Source organism: Muntiacus reevesi, chromosome 3 (assembly GCF_963930625.1).
Source record: "Muntiacus reevesi chromosome 3, mMunRee1.1, whole genome shotgun sequence".
Lineage (NCBI taxonomy): Eukaryota > Metazoa > Chordata > Mammalia > Artiodactyla > Cervidae > Muntiacus > Muntiacus reevesi.
In genome coordinates, this window is record NC_089251.1 from 266,940,073 (window position 1) to 266,960,942 (window position 20,870).

Below are 20,870 nucleotides of genomic sequence, written 5' to 3' on the forward strand. Positions count from 1 at the left end.
GCTGCCCTGCAGGTCTTGTGGCTGGGACCTGCACAAGGAGGGCTGGGACCACCTCTCCCCTAGGGTTCCACAGAATGGTCCCACAGCTTCAGCCAGACGCCATCTCACCTGTTGAAATGAAGCCATGGCCCTGATGATCTCCGAAAACCTACAGTTTCTTTGCTGTCCTTGAATTGCTCACATCTGTATCCTAATAGGGCTTCCCTGGTAGTTCAGCTGGTAAAGAATCCTCCTGCAATGCAGGAGACCTCAGTTCGATTCCTGGATCAGGAAGTTGCCCTAGAGTAGGGATAGGCTATCTACTCCAGTATTCTTTGGCTTTCTTGGTGGCTCAGATGGTAAAGAATGCACCTGCAATGCAGGAGACCTGGGTTCAATCCCTGGGTTGGGAAGATCCCCTGGAGGAGGGCAGGGCAACCCACTCCAGTGTTCTTGCTAGGAGAATCCCCATGGCAGGCTACAGTCCATGGGGTCCCAAAGAGTCACACATGACTGAGCAACTAAGCACAGCACAGAAGCCTGTAGCTCTAGGTCAGTTCCCCTGAAATACAGCTCTTAGTTACATGGCTTACAAAGAAGGAAGAGAGCTTGATAAAAAAGACTGAACTTTCTGCCACTCTGGGGGAAGGAAAACTGACTTCATAAGAGAATAGAGTCATCAAGTTTCTGAATTCCAATGCTTTTAAAGTGTGTTTCATAAAAACAGAGGCAATTTAAATAAATTCATGTTAAGAAAGGAGGATTTGGGAGAAACTTAGCCATGTGTCCTTGGGAAGGCTCAATCCAATAACAGGCTCCACTCCCAGGAGAGATGTTTATGGCCTTCAAGAAACATTTCATTTCAGGGGACTCAACCCCAGAAATGTCTAACATTATAACTATAGGAAATGGGAAAGGTCTATTGTAAAAGATCAATAGTGAGACAGGACATGAAATTAGCAGAGAGAAAAAGTATCCCAGAAGCCACAATATGATCACCTGGGAAATGTGGTTATCAGAGAAGTTAAGTTAAAATGAGCTCATCCTCTGGGTCTGGGAGTTGTCATCACCTGGATTCTCCACAGTCCCATCAGCGTCATTTCTCTGTGGTTCACTGAAGGACAGCCCAGGCAGGAGGGGCTGCAATGGAGCACGTGGGTGGGGCATGGCAGGTTAAACTCTTCGCCACCGTTGATTTCACTGCATGTGTTTCATTGGGCTTCGCCCAGTTTTCTCATTTCAGTTTTGAAAATGCAACTAGACTTTTAGAATCTGCAGACATGTACACAATATTCACAAAGACTAAAAAAATTGTATGCCCTGAGTAATGTTCTCAGGCATACGTAGGCCTGGTGATGAAAGCATATACATAGACAGAGACTTGACTATTCTCACACCAGACCCCAGACTCAATGCCTCGCAGAGGCAGGACGTCTTTGGGACATCTAGTTTTTGCACAGTGACTGGGGAATCTTAAAGCGGGACTGAATGAAGACCACACAGGGATTTGTTGAAATGGCTGAGCCCAAGTTCTGGAATGAAAACTATATCATAGTGAGTCTCGCGAACTTAAGCCAGTTAAGTTCTAAGATGCCCAGTCCACACCTGGGGCAGTCTCAGATAAAGTGACTTCATCAGGAAGACGCAGCAAACCCAAGGCATTACTAACAGTAAGTGTGGGTAATCTCCCATTCCCAGGCATCCAGCTCCCTCCTGCAACTGACCTCACCCCCTACCCTTGCATCCTTAGCAGTACCCTCTGCCAAGGGTGGCATCACCAGCAGGCTGAGAGCAAGCCACATCTAGATGCGGAAACATCTTGAAGCAGAGAGGGGCTTCCTTGCTTCCCCTGCAAGGAAGGGGCCCTGACTCAGAGCTAAGACACTTTCCCAGAGTCCCAGTATCCACCTCCCCCACCCAACCCACTGAGCCTAAACAGCAAGCAGCGGAAGGGCAGCCCCCACTTAAGTGACAGTGACAGCGAGGTTTCTGCTCACATAGGAAGTAGGTCAGTGGGACAGGAGCTGAGTGAGCAGAGTCTAGTGCTGGAGAGCTAGGAGTCGCAGGGCACCACCTGTGCCGCTGACTAGTTTTGGGATCTCACATAGACTAATTGTCTGAAGGTTTGTGACATAATATAGAAAAAGTGCTGGTTTATTGTAAACACTCAAGAGTGCATGGCTTAATATTGTTTATCTTGTCACAAAAATATCTCATTAAAAAATATTTATTATTGTTCAGGTCCTCCAATTATTCTCCTACCTGCTGGCTGAGAACTCAGAGTTTCCATAATCTAATCAGGGATGAGACTGTAAATAGAATTCCTGCAATGAGAGGACAATGGCCAACACCTGCTCAGAGGGAGGAGTAAACCAAAGTGATGACAGTAACCTGTAACTGGCCCAAGCAAACCCCACATGAGCCCAGCCCTGCTCCACAAACAAGCCCAGGCTGGTTCCCGGACAGGATGTTGTCAAACCCTTGCCTGAGCAGAATTCCACCTGGGGTTGGGAATGAGACCATCAGAGAAAGGAGGAGTCCTGAAAGGGAAGGACAGTGACAGGGACAGTGGTTCTGCTACAAGCCTGACATGCGTCTTTCCACTGTTTGTGCATTGGGTTGACCGTGGGCTTGCCTCTACCCCAGGTTCTCCATCTCTGAGGCTGGGCTTAGCCTGTCCTCTTCCTCCTGCACTAGTGACTATAAGTTGATAAGTTAGAGGGTCCCTGGAGAAAGAAAACCAAGCATGGCTTTCTTTACATAAGAGAAGCCATTTTTGCCTAAGTCATTTGGGAATGGAATCTAAACCTGGCCATAATGCTTGCCCTTGAACAGATCTCAGTAATAAAGGATCTTTAAGGGAACAAAGGAATGCAGGAACAAGGGGAAAGCAGCCAAGAAATGGTAGTTCAGTTGTAAAACAGGGTCCTAGGTCCTCCTTAGGTGCTATGTGCTATTCAGGTAGCCACCATCTTTTTCAGGTGCTAAGTTGCTTCAGTCATGTCTGTCTCTTTGCAAACCCAAGGATTGTAGCCTGCCAGGCTCCTCTGTCCATGGGATTCTTCAGGCAAGAATACTGGAGTAGGTTGCCATTTCCTTTTCTAGGGGATCTTCCCAACCCAGGGATCGAACCCTCATCTCTTATGTCTTCTGCATTGGCAGGTGGGTTCTTTACCATTAGCGCCTCCTCTTTGTGGTGGAACCAAGGCCCTGACCCAGGCAAAGGAGGCAATGATGATGTTTACCCTCCTGATGTCAATCAACTAAAGTTTGGACTCTAGAATTTTGCCACAATTTTACTCTGAATTCTCTGCTCAAGCCCCTTCATGAATACGCATGGACCCTTAGCTTAAAACTTTCCCAGTTTTGATGTTCAGTAGATGCTGCTTTTGGAAAAATCCCCAGTGTTTTCCTTACTTGCTGCAAGTCATAATAAATCTTTCCTTCTCGTAATTTTTGGCTTGACTTTATCTTTTGGCTTGACACTCACCAAAAAGAAAAACCGGTTTGTGGGTAACATAACCTGACTGCTCTTTTCTGTCTGCCTGGGCAGTGGGACCCACTGCTGCTGCCCAGGGAGGCCCTGCCTTCCTCTGGTCAGCCACGGAGCAGCTCCGAGTCAGAAGCCCAGCCCTGAACTTATGCTGCCACTTCCTGGGTCTTGATCTATAGAAACTTCCCTGCTGCTCCTGGAGAAGGGTGCGTGCCTTGCCAGGGCCCGCAGAGTGAGAGCAGGGAAATGCAGTCTGATGCTCTGGGCCAGACACCCAGCCAGCCCTGTGTCCTGGGCCCCACACCTGCCCCTAAATCCTTAACCACTCTCTTGTGTACGATAGAAAGAGGCAGTCTCTTTTGGTGGATCTGGTATGAGATTTACCCTCTGGCTGTGGGCTGCTTCTGACTCACTGTAAATGCCCAACTCACCTTCCATCCACCGTTGCCTGCTTCTGGGCTCTACCTGGAGGCGTCACACATCTAGGCAAGTGCGGGGGAGAGAGCAAATTAGCCAAAATGGCGCATTCACTCTCTCTCACCCCACGTTTTGTAAATAATGACTATGTAACAGCTGAGATCATTTGTAGCACTGGGCATGCACTTCAGGAGGAACTCGTTTGGTCACGGAATACTTTGTGCTATACAGATATGTGAGCCCCACCTTAAAAAGCAGCAGCAATTACTGCTGCTTCATGGCCATGTCCATTGTGTCAGCCAGGAGAGGGGTTGTGTTGTGTTATGTTATGGCTGGTGCTACGGTTGCTGAGTTAGTCAGGAGAGAATCAATGTGTCTGCAGTTCCTATGGCTCTTCGCATCTTCTTCCAGCCTCTAAGCTTGCACCTTGCCTACCCTGGGTTCAGTGAATAGAGTGTACAGTGTGAACAGCGAGACAATCGGCCTCACAAATAGGATGAGGAACAATAAAACTGGCGTAGTCAGCAGGATACCCGGCGGATAGAGGAACCTGAGGCTCTATACAGAAGAGCCAGCAGGATGCCCAGCATAGAGGAGCCTGAGGCTCCACTGGATGTAGGAAGCCAGTGGCCACCATGTACGATCCTCTCAGTGTGGGCTCCAGCTGAAGACTGGGAGGAGGTGGATGGGTCACTGGATAGCACTGAAAAGGCCTTACAGGCGGTGAGCTCCCATTTGCTGAACAAGGTGGCTTGGACTGCCTCTGGCACCGTGGGGTGGATTTTCCTGACTGCCCTGAAGGCGAGTATGGACCGTGCCCTACACGACGCCGCGCCAGTGCACCATGTGAGTGACACTTGGAAGAATTACAGCAACATATTGGTGTTACAGCAAGAACCCCGTGGCCCTGAGGAACCCAGCATCTCTGACAGCGAGGAGGTAAGTGACTGTGATGATGAATGTTATGGACTGCAGGTCCCCATTTCTAAGTGAGACCCATTGTACAGCAAAAAGTGAGGCATGAGCAGCCTATGGCGCAAGGGCAGGCATCCTCAAGGGGCCCCCAGTGCGACTGAGTTCATGACATATCGACCATATACACAGGCAGAGTTGGTCAACTTGGGTAAGCAGTTTTGGCAAAAGAAAGGGGAAACTTGGCAGCTTGGCTTCTGCGATTCTGGGACACAGGGGTGGACCCAGAACCTGTGGGGGGTTTTGCGGGTCCTTATTGAGAGAAATAGAGGAACGGCATGAGAGACAACATTTTGAAAGTGTGAAGACCCCAAAGGGGGCCCAAGCTGGCAGGGGTCCCATCCAGGTTATGCAGATACAAATGTGGGTTGATTTGTGAGGCGGTACATTGTAAACGCTGTGTCCTATATAGAACATCGTACTGTAAATGCTGTGTCCTCTCTTGCAGATTTGGAACAGTGTACTGTAAAGTCTGTGTCCTGTGACGTAGATTTAGTAGAATAGTGTATAAAGGTTGTGTCCTCTGATATGCTACTACCCTCTGATTCTCTTGCAGATTTAGAACAGTGTGAAAGCATTTTTAATCCCTTCCTTGAAGGGGTGGGCCCAGCACCTGTGGGGCAGTTTTCAGGTCCTTAATAAAAACTCTACAGGGTTGGAGTTCCCCTGTGGGGCTTTCCTGCAATTTCACAAGGACAGATGGTGGAATGAACTTGGCCATGGAAGATAAAGGCACTCCACATGTAGTGACTGGCTCTTCTAGCCCCATGAGGGCGAGGAGAGCAGCATGAGATCAGGTGATACCTGGCACTGGGTTTTGTTATATATTGGGAATTTGTTTTTTGTTGTACCACTGCTATAGCAAGACGTAAATTCAAGGGTCAGTTGTCACTTGCCAAGGAAATATTTCAGAAGTTGGACTGTGCATAGAATGTGAGGCGAGAGACCCTGAGGGGTGGAGTGTGGTGAGAGAGCAAATTAGCCAAGATGGCATGTTCAGGCTCTCTCACCCCATGTTCTGTAAATAATGACTCCGAAATTGCTGAAATCATTTATAGCACTGCACATGTGTGTCATGAGGTACTCACTTGGTCATGGGTTGTGTGCAGTATGCTTGTACAAGCTCCACCTGAAAAGTGGCGGCAATGACTGCTGAGTCACAGCCATGTCCATTGGGTCAGCCAAGAGAGAGGTTGTGTTGTGTTAGATTATGTTATGGCTGCTGCTACAGCTACTGCATCAGCCAGAAGAGAATAAATGTGTCTGCAATTCCTATGGCTCTTTGAGTCTTCTTCCAACCTTTTAGCTCGTGACATGCCTACCCTGGGTTCAACGATCAGTGTGCACAGTGTGAACAATGAGACAGTTGGTGTCACAACCAGGGTGAGAAGCAGTACAGCAAGTCTACCAGACCCCTGGGTGCTAATCCTCCTACCTCCAGGCTACACTACTGGACCTGCTTCCTACAGAGAAGTGCCTCCAAACCCACCTGACGCAAGTCAGGATTTCCACCCTGACAGCTCAGGCCGCAGAAGACAGAATGGTCTTCTTTAAGTTCATTCCTCAGGAAAACGAAAGCTCATGAGTTTCCACCCTGACAGCTCAGACCACAGAAGACAGAATGGTCTTCTTTAAGTTCATTCCTCAGGAAAATGAAAGCTCATGAGTTTCAACTCAGTGAGAGCAGAGTAGACATTCCCCAGGGCTTTGCAAGCAGGCACCTCCTTGCATCCATTCTCAACCAGTCATGGCTGCATGCTCTCCCCTCTGCCACTGCCTTCTCATTTGTTGGATGAGCAAACACAATTTCAGAGCTTGTCTCTGGGTTAAGTAGGTCACGCAGTCAAAGTGTGGGGAGCAGGCTATCTCTATACCCTCCCAGGGCAGCAAGAGCACCCTGATGCCAGGGCAGGGTCTGTGTGGGTCAGAGTTCCTCAGCAACTGCCCCTCATCTTCTTCCAAAAGCCTGGGGTTGTGGTTCCAGCCCACGCTCTGCTTTGGGAGAATCAGAGGAGAAAAAAGTAGATCCTCCAGAGAAAAGAGAGTCAAGGAGAGTGATGGAGAAGGCCCATGTCTCCTGCTGGATTTGCCAGGCCAGTGGCTGATTTAGTTCCATCAGACTACAGCAGGCCTCCCAAATCAGCCCAAATCAGTCAACACAGACCATGTCACGAGAGGAGGGGAGGGCCTCCCTGTAAATTACAGCATGTAATTTTGTAGCATTTTTTCTGATTATAAATCTGTGTTCATTGCAGAAAGTTAGAAAACGAGGGGGAAGAGGGAAGGTGAAGAAGAAATAAAAGCTATTCATAATTCTCATGCCCAGAGAAAACCGCTGTTAATAATTCAGTATTTTTCCTACTGCTCTATATGTTTCAAAGGTAAGCTATTGAATATTCAGCTGAGTACCCTGCTTTTTTCAGTTAATACTTTATACTATCATTTTCTTACTTCCTTAAATATTCCCCAAAACAAGACCTCTAATAGCAGTGCTACATTATACTGAGTAGATATTTTTGCTAACCTCTCACTGTTAAACACAGGTTTTCACCATTGTAAATAGCAGTACAATGCCAATTCATGTTCACAGACAGTTTCTGCCATCTCTAAAGCATCCTTTGTAATTGTAGTAGCGGTTAGCTGGTCATCCCTATCTGCCATTTGCTAGCTGGTCATCCTCTTTGGTACACAGCCAGGCTGCACTCAGCCTCTATGCCTGTGCCTGCACCCTGGCCACCCTCGAAACCGCCACACTCCTCCCCTTGGAAGTCACATGTTCAGATGGCAGAACCACTGTCAGCTCTGCCCCTGAGTAAACTACATGAAAAAGAATGACCCTAGAGATCTGCTGAGCAGCCCAGGAGAGCCATATGAACAACAAATCAACTTCTGTTGTATTGACCCATTTGGGTCTTGTGAACCATTTAGATAAGCTACTGCATGGTGCTACTGCCTTGATAGCCACTTTGCTTGACCAAGGGGGGCGATGGGGGCCTTAAATTGGCTTCAGTTCAGTTCAGTTGAGTTGCTCAGTCGTGTCTGACCCTTTGTGACCCCACGGACCACAGCACGCCAGGCCTCCCTGTCCATCAAAAACTCCCGGAGTTTACTCAAACTCATGCCCATCGAGTCGGTGATGCCATCCAACCATCTCATCCTCTGTTGTCCCCTTCTCCTCCTGCCTTCAATCTTTCCCAGCATCAGGGTCTTTTCAAACGAGTCAGCTCTTCACATCAGGTGGCCAAAGTACTGGAGTTTTAGCTTCAACATCACTCCTTCCAATGAACTGGTTGGATCTCCTTGCAGTCCAAGGGACTCTCAAGAGTCTTCTCCAACACCACAGTTCAAAAGCATCAATTCTTTGGTGCTCAGCTTTCTTTATAGTCCAACTCTCACATCCATACATGACCACTGGAAAAACCATAGCCTTGACTAGACAGATCTTTGTTGGCAAAGTAATGTCTCTGCTTTTTAATATGCTTCTAGGTTGGTCAAAACTTCACTTCCAAGGAGTAAGTGTCTTTTAATTTCATGACTGCAATCACCATCTGCAATGCTTTTGGAGCCCAAAAAAATAAAGCCAGCCACTGTTTCAACAGTTTCCCCATCTATTTGCCATGAATTGATGGGAACAGATGCCATGATCTTCATTTTTTGAATGCTGATCTTTAAGCCAGCTTTTTCACTCTCCTCTTTAACTTTCATCAAGAGGCTCTTTAGTTCTTCTTCACTGTCTACCATAAGGGTGGTGTCATCTGCATGTCTGAGGTTATTGATATTTCTCCCAGCAATCTTAATTCCAGCTTGTGCTTCATCTAGCCCAGCGTTTCTCATGATGTACTCTGCATATAAGTTAAATAATCAGGGTGACAATATACAGCCTTGATGTACTCCTTTTCCTATTTGGAACCAGTCTGTCCTTCCATGTCCAGTTCTAACTGTTGCTTCCTGACCTGCATACAGATTTCTCAAGAGGCAGGTCAGTGGTCTGGTATTCCCATCTCTTTCCGAATTTTCCACAGTTTATTGTGATCCACACAGTCAAAGGTTTTGGCATAGTCAATAAAGCAGAAATAGATGTTTTTCTGGAACTCTCTACTTTTTTGATGATCCAGCAGGTGTTGTCAATTTGATCTCTGGTTCCTCTGCTTTTTCTAAATCCAGCTTGAACATCTGGAAATTCACTGCTCAAGTACTGTTGAAGCCTGGCTTGGAGAATTTTGAGCCTTTTACTAGTGTATAAGATGAGTGCAATCGTGCAGTAGTTTGAGCATTCTTTAGGATTGCCTTTCATTGGGATTGGAATGAAAGCTGACCTTTTCCAGTCCTGTGGCCACTGCTGAGTTTTCCAAATTTGCTGGCATATTGAGGGCTGTACTTCCACAGCATCATCTTTTAGGATTTGAAATAGCTCAACTGGAATTCCATCACCTCCACTAGGTGGCTTTGTTCATAGTGATGCTTCCTAAGGCCCATTTGATTCGAATTCCAGGATGTCTGGCTCTAGGTGAGTGATCACACCATGGAGATTATCTGGATCATGAAGATCTTTTTTGTATAGGTCTTCTGTGTATTCTTGCCACCTCTTCTTAAATATCTTCTGCTTCTGTTAGGCCCATACAATTGTTCTCCTTTATCAAACCCATCTTTGCATGAAATGTTCCCTTGGTATCTCTAATTTTTTTTTTAAGAGATCTCTAGTCTTTCCCATTCTATTGTTTTTTATTTCTTTGCATTGATTGCTGGGGAAGACTTTCTTATCTCTCCTTGCTATTCTTTGGAACTCTGCATTCAAATGCATATATCTTTCCTTTTGTCCTTTGCTTTTCACTTCTCTTCTTTTCACAGCTATTTTGCTTTTTTGCTTTTCTTTTTCTTGGGGATGGTCTTGATCCCTGTGTCCTACACAATACCATGAACCTCCATCCATAATTCATCAGGCACTCTGTCTATCAGATCTAGTCCCTTCCACTGTATAATCATAAGAGATTTGATCTGGCTAATTTAGTTGGCTAAGCCACCTAAATTGGCTTAGCCTCTCACATAAGCACTTGTCCCAGACAGCAGCCCACAGGGTCACAAGTAAATATAAGTTACTTGCAGAACTTCCCCGAAGGCAGGAGACAGATGGGTCCCAGACTGAGCAGGTGAAGTCTGTCCCCTGTGGACAGACACTAGAAGATGGAGATAATGGCAAGAACGAGAAGGAGCTGAGTCCTGCCCTGGTAAGATATGAAGAGACCACATGTTTCTTTCTCAAGTTCAAGGAGACCTTCCTGATTACACAAGTACAGAAAGTTTCCTCTGGGATCAAATATGCAGGATGCACCGCCGCTTAAGAGGTGGTGTCAGTCTTACCTAGGCTCTTACCTAGGATTCATCTTGGCTAAGAGATGCATGCACACATTGGAGAACCCTGAGATAAACCACATATGGGCTCAGAACAAGGCAGAGAAAGCAAGATGACTGGCCAGAGGAGACCTGGAAGAAATACCCCATATAAGTGATTTAAACTACTGCAAGGGTGCCTCTCTCTCTGAGCCTGCCCACGTATGCCTATTCCCATGTACTTTTTTCCTCGTAATAACCACTTTTACTTGTTTCACTACTTTCCATTTCTTTGTTGAAGTCCATTTCTGTGAACAGACAAGCCGGGGCCTTGTTGCTGGCCACTGGCCCTCATGGTCTAGTGACTCGGATTCAGTGTGCCTGCTGGAGAAGCCTGACTTCAGTCTCTGGTTGGAGTCCTGAGATCCTGCTTCAAGTCATTGCAGACCAACGTCACCCAAGATCACCACAATGACCCTTGGATCAGCAGTCTCCCCCACCTCCCAGGGCTTCTCTTTGTTGGCCCCTTGGGATAAGACCCAGTAGAGCTTTACTAAAACTCCACTGTGGGTCAGACTGAGCAATCCAGACTTGGCCCAGAAACAACTAAACACACTGCCACAGACTCAGACAAAGGCATGAGCCCGAGGCCCAATCTCGCTCTCTGCCTGCACTCTGCCTGGTCCTCCCTGTGGGCCCACTCCGAGCCCAGGCCTGCTGCAAACATCCTCCAGGACTGCAAGTGACAGCTTTCTACTGCACTTCCTCTGCTGCTCTATTGTTGAATCTCAGCTTGTCCTCCAGCAGCCTGTGCTCCACTTAAGGAAATTTAATCTAGCATTGTCATTACAAACAGGAGGATGCCTCATGAAGACCTCCCATATTATTCAGGAGGCCTTGGAGGGTCTAACACAATGGCCTCCTGAGAAGGAACCGTTCATCCAGACTCCCAGGTTTTACAGCTTCAAAGCAGCTCACAACCCCAAGGACAGTCCTCAGGGGCCAGGCCACACAACCCACCTCACAGAGCAGGCTCTTGGCTCCTGGTCCTGGAGCCCTCATGTCAACACGGTCAGGAGGAAGCACCTGGGGTGGTTCTAAACAGTGGAGGACCTTATGCTGGCACCTCTGCTAATCGGGATCCCCAACACTTTTATATCTGGGCTGTCCTGGTGCAAGCTCCTCTCCTTAAAATAAGCCATTGCCTCACTCCAGATTCCAGTCTCAAAGGCCCAGATGCCTTAAAAGGCATGTATTAGAGGCCTTCAGAAAGTCGTGCAGGCCCCTCTCCTGCACATACTTCCCAATCTGCAGCCCCCCAGAGCATTCCCCTGGGAATGCCAGGGATGGTCACTCATTTAGAATTCTGGTGGCCCACTGGGACAAAGGCCATAACCAGACTCTTCTGGCTCAGTCACTATGATTTCATAGTGACTCTAAATCCCCCCAAGAGAACCTCATACAGCCTAGAAGGCATAGCAGGTAAAACTGGGAAGGGAGTGCCAATGAAGCTGGGTGTTTCTATCGGTACCATATCTCTAAAAGAGTTTCCAGTGGTGGTAGCCACCTCTGGCTCTCTTTTCCTATTAACTCACCCAGAGACATACTCAGAATAAACCTAAATCCCTGGACTTCCTCATAGGAGCTGCCAAACAGGAGTCTTTCCAACTGCCTCCTCCAGTACAAACAGTAAATGCATCACAATATAGGCTAAAATAAGGTGCAGATGACCTTGACCCATCATTAGAGATAAGTTTGATATTAGGTCATAAGGCCACCGTCTCACCCTGTAATAGCCTATCTTGCTAGTGTCAAAACTGACCATCAGTGAAGGAGATTAATAATTGATTATTGATACTTAAATGCACAAGTTCCCACCATTAAGGTCCTCATGCCCAGCATCTTGGAAATAGTAGATGTTGTCCAGAAGATTCTAGGCTCCAACTTTTCTGCCCTAGATCTAACCAACGTGGTTTACTTGGTCCTGATAACTGAAGACTCACAGCCTCAAATTGCCTTCAATTTCAAGGTTGTCCACCATACCTTACTGGGTGCCCATGGTTTTCCTGATCTGTATTCACTCAGAATAACCCACTCCTCCTTTTGGCATTATATATACAACATTATACTATAGGTGCCCCCTTAGGATGCCATCTGAGAAGGCTTGTATCTAATTACACGACATTTACAGTAGAGAAGATGAACCATTGCTGCCATAAGATCCAAAGATCACCACTTTGTCAAGCTTCTGGGCATAGAGTCATCAGCAGGCTGTAAAATTCCTCTTGTTAAAAAATGTCAGCTCCTCACAACCAAGGTTCCAGCACTTTATAACAGATATGGCATGTATTAGAGGAAACACCTCTCCACAACTACCCATTCAACTTAGGTTATTTGTGCCATGACACAAAAATTAGCTTCTTTCCACCAGAACTCGGCTAACTGCTTTATGATGGGCCAGCCAGCCACACAGCAGACCTGGCCTTAGTCCCTCTGGCCCAGACGGCTGAGCTGAATCACTGGTGACATCTGACTACTCCTCTTAGAGTCTAGCTAAGCACAGTTCCATGGAGCTGTGCATGGGGCTCTAGATGAAATGTCCACCCAGAGAGCGGCCACTTCTGTGACAAATCTCAGAGCCTACTGGGCTTCACGCACAACTCCCCACCACCAAACAAGGCTCTGGAAGGCTCCCATGTGGGGATACGTGTCTCAGGGTGACAAACCGAATCGTGATGGCAAATTGGCGTTGTTGGGCCGCTGCTGCCCTCTGCTGGAGCTAGAAGATGTGCACCCACGGTCAGAGACATCATGCCTGGACTTCTGCTGTCTACACCAAGTCACCTTCTTAATCAGGTATGTGCTCACCCTCTTTGGCCCCCCAGGCATGATAGATTCACATTACTGTACCTTTTCACCAAGTTGCTCAGCCAGAGGCTCTAGATCGTGGAATCTTGTGAAATTTCCACCTGGCTGAACAGTCCCAAGCAGCTGAACTTACAGAAACGCAGTGTCCTCCTCAAACATGTGCTCCTCACGCTTTCAGACAATAGGTCGTCCCTCAGATGGACAGAAACCTTACCCCAGACTCTAATCCTGCTCAATGTGTGGGCCTCAGGTCTCCAAACTCCCAACCAATACCCAGTCTCCTACAAAGACTTCTCCACTATTATTTACCTCTTTGACATCAGAGAGGATGTCATTTATATTTGCTCACCAGATGAATGCTCCCCTTACATCATGATTTTTCTGTTGTCTTACCATCTTCTATGAACTGGCAACTCACCTGAACTTGGATTACACAATACGATCCCCTTATCATAGAAAGCCAAGGGGACAAACCCTACTGACTCGCTTAGACACCTTGATTATACAGATTTCCTTGGCCCACACAGTGGCCTAGCACCAGCCACAAAGCAGGCTAAGGCCACGAGTTCTGCCTCATTAACAAAGCAGACTAAGGCCACCAGCTCTGCCTCACTAACAAAGCAGGCTAAGGCTACCAGCTCTGCCTCACTAACAAAGCAGGCTAAGGCCACCAGCTTTGCCTCACTATTTGGGTTATAAGTGAAAGTCGTTCAGTCATGGCTGACTCTTTGCAACCCCATGGACTATACAGTCCATGGAATTCTCCAGGCCAGAATCCTGGAGTGGGTAGCCTATTCCTTCTTCCCAATCCAGGAATTGAACTGGTGTCTCCTGCATTACATGCAGATTGTTTACCAACTGAGCTATCAGGGAAGCCCTGGATTATAAAGCCTGGCTAATTAAACCAAACTCATCACAAATTTTGCAGGATTATTATAGCTTCAGGACAAACAGCAGAATTGTGTGGGTCTCAGAACACAGGAAAAAGTTTCTCCATCCAGTGGATGCTAATCACACTAGGAAATGAAACCCAAACCCCAACCCTGGAATCTAGCAACCTCTGCCCTGCCCTAGATGAAGAGGGAAGGAACCTCTTGCCCCAAAGCAGCAGCACACAGCCCTTGGTGTTCACTCCCTGAAGGAGGGCTCCTGCACACGAGCCCAATCCAGACGTTCCCCTGGGCTGGCTCCTTCCATGGCCATGGACAGCCTGGGTAACAGGGATGCCAGGAGATCCCTCTGGCCTAACCCTGTCTCAGGTAATGTGCTGGAACAAAACGGGGTGACTACCAGGCATGGATGCTGGCCCAGAGCTCACCACCCTCTACATTTAGAGGTGCCAATGGAAGCAATGCTTGAAAGAGTTGCTCCCTCCTTATACCAAGCCTCAAATTAAATCTCAGACAGGATGGCCCTCCCAGGGTAACCGAGTCAGATCCATCTGGCTAGCAGGTTTGTGCTTTAATGGTTTTATAGTTTTAACAGGGCTAACTCTGGATTGTGAATCTGTCATCCACAAAATGTCACTACGGTTAGCCCGGAATCTATATGCATCGTGGGTGGAGTCCCCACAAAGCTCGGTCACGGATATCACATGCTCTTTTGTAAGGGGCACCCCCGAAGACCTGCTCAAGGAACAAGAGAGCCTGCACTTGTGGGTCTTCCTGACCCAGGCCTCCAGCACTCACATGCAGTCCCCCTGACCCTTCATGACTCTCCACCTGGGAAGACCCTCCCCAGTCAGCTCTGATTACCCCCAAGCAGACCAGTGCCCCAGATGACCTGGCCCTGGCCCAAGAGCTCACTGTGTGGTGGCTGCACCAGGGCTTTCCAGGAAGGGACCCTCTGTTCTGCTCAGCATCCCTGTGTGCTGGCCTCCTCCCTGGATGACTGGGTCTTCCTCAGTTTCACAGATCACCTTTTTGTGAACATGATGTTGGTCTAGTTGTGTTCATCATCTTTTGCCAGTGCCCTTCCCTGGCCTCTTCATAGGTAGAGGTAAGCTGACACGACATCAGTACCACATACCAAGAATTGGCCACTCGCACTTTCACAGACAATGCCTATAAGGGCCAGTCAGGCACCAGCGCTCATCACCACCAGAAGCTGTGGGAAGCCAGTGTGGCCCCCAGCAAACTGTGGAGTCACCCAGGGGGTTCCCGTACCAGCAGTGAACTTGGTGAGCTGCCGTGGGAGACACCGCATCACTCCAGTGCCCTCACCAGCTTCTGGAGTTCTGGGGTCCTCATGTGCAGTTCAGATCCGCCCACCCCTGCTCCTCCCCTGCTGTCTGAGGCATTCAGTCAGATATCCGTAGAAACGGGGGCCAGATTCTAGCCTTGGACTTCTGTCTGCCACTGAATCAACCTTCCAGTCACTGGACTAATCTTTTCATGTGCTGAACCATTTTTGCCTTTTCATTCTGGTTGTTTCCACCCCTGTTCCTTGTTTTCTGTCAAGTGGAGGAGGGTGTCTTATTAGTGACTCATCCAACTTTGACTAAGAAATTTTGGGGAAGATAAGAATAACAAAGAAAGACTCATCCTTAAACCTGCTGTGTGCCCTGCATATGCTTGGGAGGGAACATGAATTACGTGTGGAAGTGAGCATGCTATAGATGCTACGGGCCTCTGGGCTCCATCCCTCAGACCCACATTCAGTGCATCATGCTGCTCCACATCGTGACTGGTCCATTGCTTTGACAGATGGGGTTCCAGCAGATGCAAAACCCGTGTTGACATGGTCGGGCACTCAAGTGCACTTCTGCCAGGACTTTGCATCTCTGCTGCCTCCCAGTCTTGGAGCTTAGCCATCCTAGCCAACCCACAGACCTGAGAGCAAGAAATACATACTGGTGGCTGCAAAAACACAGAGGTGTTTTCAGTGCATGTTACAGAGCAAAACCTGACTGGGGCGGAGAGCAGTTTCTCCAGGACATGAGTTCATCATCAAGTCCCAGGGTGGTGACCACAAGTCCCCATATGGCCTGAGGCCAGCAGTGGCCTCAGAAATTCCCACCGCTCCTCATGGACAGAGGGGATGATACAAGATTCCCCGAAGGAAACCTACTACCATCAACCAGACCATTTTCTCTCCAGCAATTTTTGAAAATTCTTTTTAATATGTGAGATTAATGTTTGGTGGTTGTTTAGTCACTAAATCAAGTCCAACTCTTGTGACATGGTGAACTGAATCCTGCCAGGCTCCTCTGTCCATGGGATTCTCTAGGCAAGAATATTTGAGTGGGTTGCCATTTCCTTCTCCGGGGTATCTTCCTGTCCTGGAATCCCAAGACTTAATGTTTAAGAAGTTATATATTTTTAATGTCAATATGGAGAAGTTTAAAAGATACAAAAGGCCTTACATTGAAAATGCCCCCCCATCCTGAATTGAATGTCCTGGGCCCCTCTCCAAACACAAGCTGCACTCCATCTGCCCAGACTTCACTCCACAGGGACACACAGCTCTCACTCTCTCCTCATCTCACACTTCCAACTTTGGAAACCAATGCTCATCAGCAGTTAGGGAGCTTCCTCACTCTTAGTTAGCTGCATCATATTCCATGCCTGAACATATCATAATCAGTACCTTGTTGATGGACAGTGAGGTGTTCAAGCATATTGCATCTACTAACATTATCACAGTGCATGTCCTGTACAAATGTCACTTCCCATGAGCAACTATATGGCTGCAGGACAATTTCCCTACGACCTGTCAGGGTTTAACCTGCACTCAGGACTTCACTGGGGAGGAAGATGACTCATCAGAGAAAAATCTGTGGGTGTTGCTGATGGCACCACCTGACAAACACCCCAGAGCCCAGTGTCTGGAGGTCAGCGTGTTCTGCCCCAGGAAGCAGAGAGCTCTTGTCCGGGGTCGGCCACAGAAACCAGGCTGGCAACCATGCTCAGGGTAGGACTGGACAACCCAGCTCCATGGCTGCCTCCCCCAGCTGGGCCTCGTGACCAGCAACTGCCAGCTCAGGTGAAGAACGCTGGCAGCCTCAGCAGTCTCAGTAACGCCCAGCTGTCACACTGAACACCTGCGGAGGACCACGTGCTCAGCTCCTCGCATGAATTAGGCCAACTTCACACACCCATGTTGCTCCTCACTCTGGAGGATTTTCAAACACTAGCATGTGGGGGTGGGCGGGACACCGAGCCCCAAGGCCACTTCCTGTGGCTCCGTCTCAGCAGCACACCAGCAGCCCAGGCAGCTCCCTTCCTGCAGAGAATACACACCTCCCTTTCCCAAGCACTACTCTGGATTCCCCCCACCAGTGACCCCTCTGCCTCTCTGGGCAGCTCCTGCCCATGCTGGAGCCACTCTACAAAGTGTTCCTGGCCCTTCGAACTACCCAGATGCCTGTCCCTGTGCCCCTGCAGCCCAGGCACTTCTCTCTACCCCACTTACCATGCCCTCGCTACACCGGCTGACTGTGTGGGCCTCCTCACCCCAACCCGTGTGCTCCAGGGACACCCAGCGCATGAGCACACACAGTGAGGTGAGCAAGTGGGCTCCCAGTCAGGAACATTGCATCCTGGGTGCATCTCAAATGGAGAATACATGAATGAACCCACATGAGGGGGTCATAGAGTCTTGTCAACTTGTCATAGGAAGAACAGAAACCATTCTTGTTTCCGAGAAACAGCCCCCCAAGATGGCCATCCTCCCCACTGCACACTGGCCTTGCTACTCTGAGGCTATGACCGTCCTGTGGGCTTTTCAAGACATCAACACAAAAAGGAACATGAGTTTCTGAAGAACTATAAAAGCTAATTACCTCTTCTAATAGCTTAAGCATGAAGAGCACAAGTAGATATGGACCTTACATGTCTGCAGCCACAGCAGAGTGCAGCTCAGAACCACAGCTAGTGCCTGGGACAGAAGAATATAGGCGGCTTGAACCTCACAAGCTCTCCATGTGTCTACTTCTACCCACCCCTCCCATTTCCAGCCTCACCCATTCTCCCACAGTGAGCAGCAAAATACCCCTGGGCTCGACTGTTGAAGGCAGCAAGGCTACTGGGTTCTGGGGACATGGTGTCTCCACAAAGCCAGGCTTACCAAGGGCAGGACGAGCAGGCGATGGCAGATGATAAAGGGCTGTGGGTAGAAGCCAAGACCAAGTTTAAAACTGAGGGAGACATGTGTGTTAATGGAGTTAGAAATCAAGTCTTTCACTATAAAAGACATGAGATGCAAGGTAAAAAAAAAAAAAAAAAAAAAATAGAAGGTCAAATAAAAAACCTGTCATGTGAAATTGGAATTTTTTTTTTTCACAAGAGACAAAATATTTTATTCTAGTGACCCCCAAATTGACTGTGGAAGTAAAAAGTTTCTACATTAAAAATGTTTATATAAATTATATGAATAGTAATTTTAATAAAAGTCAAAATGAAGCATTCTGCATAGGACAAAAGATATGCCTAAGCAACATATCATATTTGCACAAGGCCACTGAATGTCATGGGTACTACTAACAAATGAAAAAGCTTAAGTCTATGGCAGTCTGAGCAAAGATTTCAGTTTGGTATTCTATAACCCCAAGACTATAAACTACTCTTACTATACAAAAGCTCTAATGACATAAAGAGTTTTTTGTAGGAACTCTTGTGCTTCTGGTTGGCACATTATCTACTCTTCAATATGTGAAAGTAATATAAACAGTTGTGAGAGGTTGTGCAAAACTATTATATTTACAAAAATGGCACAAAAGTGAATTCAACAGTTGATGCACATGCACACTTCATTCACATCTTCAGTGACAGAAGGTATTCTGAACACTATAGAACTGAATAAGAATACTAGCTTCAACAGCAGCTGTTAAGCAATAGAGTCATGTAAGTTACACCAGAATGGGCAAATATTGCACGAGTGAAATTCTGTTGTTAAAGCTGAAACAGATTTAAGGCCATTCAAGTTCAAGCACAGGATACAAATCTTTTGGAGCCCCATTTATTTGTGTTTGAAATATGTGACCTTTCTTCTAACCTGTGGTCTTAAATTTCTGTTTTACAAAACCCAAAAGGAAAATCCAGAAGAAATCAACAGTAGAGGTTATATTAAATAAGAGTAACATACAAAGCTATAATTAAGATGAACTAAAGAAAGCCAACATTAAAACTGCAAAACTTGTTTGTTACTTGTTGGATCCAGCCCTACACTAGGAGTTAGGTAATATATACAGTTATTTTCAAGTAGATTACTTTATGTTGCTCTAGCATATTCTTTTCATCAGTGCACTGTTAAACTAATAAAAAACTCTACACATGTATATTCCCTTACAATAGCAGCACACACTACTGCTATCTGCAAAGCCATCACTCTCAAATGACATAGGGAGTAAAAGGAAATAAAAAGAAGAGGAGTAACATATTAAGGAGAAATAACAGGAATTAGAAGATCCATGCAGTTCGGCTCTTTTTAATCAGCCAGCCAGTTTGCTAGCAACAAGAGATGGTTTCCAGTGAGGAAGGTCCTGTGGAGTGGGAATGCGGTCACCAGTGACCTCTGTCTTATCCGGGGTTGCAGTAGGAAGTTGCTTGTTCTTCATTTTTGCTTTAGCTATGTTGTAATCCCCAGAATCAAAATATTTTTGCCCTTTCTGCAATCATTTCCTTAAAAAATCGGAACCTCCAGGCTTTTGTCCCAGATGAGGATACCTTGCTTTTAATTTTGCTTCTTCAGCTTTCTCTGGACTAGTCACTTTATCTTCCATTTCCTTCTGCTCCTCCGCGGAGGCTGCCTCGGGGACTTCTGCAGACATACTGCTCCCTCTTCCTCCGCTTCTCCAGTTCTGCCACACCCAAGCACTTCCTTCTTGCCTTCTGAAATTGGAATTTAAAATATTAATAAGAATTCACGATTTACCTCTATCCTCTGAAAGGGCCTAGAGACTGACACACCAGTAGGAATGATCACACTTGAAGTGCAATTCTTTGTGTCTAAAATCCCCTCACCAGAAAAGACCAGGGCTCCATGAAGAAATGAGCAGTTCTAAGGCCAAGCCAGGGAAAAGACAAGATGACCCCAGGGCATTTTGTTAGGCCCAAACCAAGGAAATGCATGGGTCACAAGGACTCAGAAGACACCTTGAAGGGGCTTCTGTTAGACAGATATGGTGTAATGTGTGAATCACACAAAATAGTTATTATAATTTATATATAAATTATATAATATAAATTAATGTGTGCATAATTTATTATGAAACAGAAAATAAATTAAAATCTGAATCTATAATGGTGTGAGAAAAAGGGAAAGAGAAGAGGGAAATTTCAGGGGGGATTAGAAATAAACTTTCAAATGCTCTGGCAAAAATAATAATTAGTATCATTGGCAGATGTGACAACATGTTATTAATTGTTGAAGCCAGGTGGTAGGTAGGCGACATTCATTGTAATCTTTCTTTTATATCTCTGTACACTGGAGAATACTCATTCTAGAAAGTGTAGGGGAAAATAAAAGACAATAACAGGCTGTGCCTTACACATGAGGAGACAGAGAGTTAGGCAGACACTTGTTCTTGGGGAGGATGGGGGAGTGTGTGTGTGTGCATGTATGTGTCCATATGTGCATGCGTGAGAGATACAGAGTGTATATACTGTGAGATTTGTGAGTATGAGCAATATTGTTCATGTGTGTGACAGTATGTGTGAGTGTGCTGTTATTCTGTCAAAGAAAGAGACACCATGTATTAGGGTTTTCCAGAATATGAATGTGTGTGTATATATATACATACATATATATGTATATATACAGAAAGAGATTTATTTTTTAGAAATTGGTCATAAGACAGTGAGAGTTAGCAACC

At 46.8% G+C, this 20,870-nt stretch overlaps 1 pseudogene; it reads right to left on the minus strand.

The window, feature by feature from the left end:
* Window positions 1–19,263: 19,263 nt before the first annotated feature.
* On the minus strand, window positions 19,264–19,876 carry LOC136163534 (cAMP-regulated phosphoprotein 19 pseudogene; annotated as a pseudogene).
* Between the last annotated feature and the right edge of the window lie 994 nt (window positions 19,877–20,870).